Source organism: Cherax quadricarinatus, unplaced genomic scaffold, assembly GCF_038502225.1.
Source record: "Cherax quadricarinatus isolate ZL_2023a unplaced genomic scaffold, ASM3850222v1 Contig226, whole genome shotgun sequence".
NCBI lineage: Eukaryota > Metazoa > Arthropoda > Malacostraca > Decapoda > Parastacidae > Cherax > Cherax quadricarinatus.
In genome coordinates this window covers 127507-130000 of record NW_027195252.1, presented here as the reverse complement: position 1 = coordinate 130000, position 2494 = coordinate 127507, and the positions used below count along the sequence as shown (strand labels likewise).

The 2494-nt window shown below is 37.9% G+C and overlaps 1 long non-coding RNA gene across 1 annotated transcript in view; it reads left to right on the top strand.

Annotated features, from left to right (window-relative positions):
• The window catches only part of LOC138851270 (uncharacterized), a 1726-nt gene extending 277 nt beyond the window's left edge, over nt 1–1449 (top strand). Inside the window, exons 1-2 of the long non-coding RNA XR_011391107.1 lie at nt 1–746; nt 1416–1449. The exon at nt 1–746 is cut by the window's left edge and continues 277 nt beyond it. This is a non-coding gene — a long non-coding RNA (uncharacterized lncRNA). The remainder of the gene's footprint in view (nt 747–1415) is intronic.
• Nucleotides 1450–2494: the final 1045 nt, after the last annotated feature.

Sequence of the window (2494 nt, the reverse complement as noted above, 5' to 3'; positions counted from 1 at the left end):
CCCTTACGATAAATGGTGCCAGCGGTGAGCCTGTAATTCTGACGATTACAGCGATTTCTGGAGATAAAGTTGTCGACCAGCAAGACGGCCATTTCGCGTTACCAGTAGGCCTACCGAGGTTCACCCCATCCAGCTACCTCAAGCCAGCTACTCTACCAGCTTCTACATTATTCACTGGTCAGTCTCTTTGTATTAGTGGTTATCTGCTTTTGCATTACTCCCGAGGGGTTGACCCGAGTTTGCAAAATAAGCCAGCTTCCAGTCTGTGGTGGGGGAGTCAGAACACCCGAGTCCAGTCCAGCCTAGCCTACTCCATCCAATTATTTTGCCTGCCAAGCCAGCTTCCACCCCTGCTGTGCTCATCGTGTGAAGTTATCAAGCTATTCTGTGTGAAGGGTTAAGATAAGCCAGCTAGCAACTAACCCAGGTGTCTTACCCCAGTACTCAAGCAAGCCACGTGACTAGTCTTCATCGCTTGTGATTCTAGTTCCAAGCATTCTGAGTGCTCCTTGTCATCCTTGTGGTGTTGTAGTATTTCGTGGGTTTCTCCTAAGCCAGCCGGCTTAGAATTATCTTCGCGGCAGTGTGGGTTTTCTCAGTGAGGCTTACGACGTTCAACCCATAAGCCCAGCCACTCACGATCACGTGTGTCGCACCATTGCCGGTCCCAGACGCCTCGCTCAGCCATTACCCACAAACCCAACTACAGTCGGCCATTACAACTCACCTACCTCATCAGTGTTTTGGTGCTCTGCTAAGGGTTGTAGCACCATATTTTAAGGACCACATAGGGGGTCAAGAGCTAGAGAGTGGCGCGCCATCTTTAAAAGCCTCCTGTGTGTTGTCTCTCGCCGATTTAAGCGCAATTCTACGATCATCTGTGCAGAGGACAGCAGCAAGACGATAAAAACAATCCATCAATCTCATTTTTTCAAGTGTTACAGCTATAATATTTTTTTTTTAGAGACATTTGCGAGTGTTGAGACATTTCTTTTGTGTTCCCAGTGAATTTACCTCTTAGTGACATTCAGTGACTCTTGATCAGACTCAGTGTTTATCATGTACTGATTCTATTAATTTCTTTTAATCTCCTTAATTCAGTGTTAATTTTCGTGTATTATTTTATATCTGTTGTGTTGTGTTTCTTTTTATACACACTTGAAGTAAGTACTTAGTGTTTCCTTTGTTGTGTGTGCAACATATGAGCAGTATAGAACTTGTGTTTAAACTTCAGAATTCCAGTGAATTAACTCAGTAAATTTTTCACCTCATATTCTGCATCACAACTCAGTGTTGTCTGTTATTTTTTTTTTCTTCCTAGCAATTGTGTATTTTTGTTTGTTCCCTGTGTGTTGAACATTCTTGTGTTCATATTCCTTTATTCAGCCAGTGTTTAATTTGTCTTATTTCCACAGACAATAGTGCCATTTTTAAAGCTCCAGCAAGAAATCTGTTTACAAAATTTTTTAAAAAACATCAAGTTTCATTGCAAGAAAATTCTAGTACTGAGTTTATGTTGATGTTTTGTGCTCTGCATCACTGTAAGTGTTGTATTTCTTTTTGTTGTGTATTTTTTGCACCTATTAATTTTTTCATGTTTTATTGAACAAATTCACTCTTAGTGCAATTTTTAAATTCTCCTTCTAAAGTAAATTGTTCTTTTGCTTGTTGTTTAAGTGCAGTTAAGAGTTAAAGTGTTCATTCCTTGATATATTTCTTTTCTTGTGTGTTATAATTTTTATTATTGCACATAGACTCATTTTGCAATAATTCTTGTGCAAATATTGTGTTGCTATTAAAGTTTTCTTGCAGTAAAATTTTATGCAGTGTTGTGCAATACAGTTTATTACAGTGCAGTTTCTTATGCTCTGTTCTGTGCATAGTATTTTATTCTGTCTGTCATTTTAATTTTTATTTCAGCGAATTGTGTGTTGTTTTAATTTTTGCACAAGTTTATTGAGTCCATTTTATTATTTTATTGTGTATTTTCCTTGTTGCATTGAAAGTAAAGACAACTCACTGTGCCATTTATTCAATTTAAAGTAAAAGTTGAGCATATTAGATTTGAGCAAAGTACAAGCTCTCTTGATTTTCAGTGTTTGCTAAGTTGCATATTATTCTTGTGTGAGTTCTTTGCTTACTGTGTAACTTGTAAATTTTTAATTACTTATGCAGAATAGTTAAGCATTTTTTCCATTTAAGCTTACTGTGTCATTCTCTCCATTTTTCTTGACTTATGCCCTTCAGTATTTTCACTGAGAAGATGTCCCAGTCACTTTTGAACGTTCACTTAGTGTATCATTCCAGTCAAAGTCAATATGAATCAGTCCACAGTACCAACATTCCCTTACTGACTGAAAGACAATACCTAGCCCTTGAGCAATGTGTTTGTTCTCACAGCTTGTATCTGAGATTTGTTAAAGTGCTGTTAAATGTGAAGTTCAGATTAAGTTCCTATAGATCCACGAATTACTTATTAACGTAGCCGAGCGGT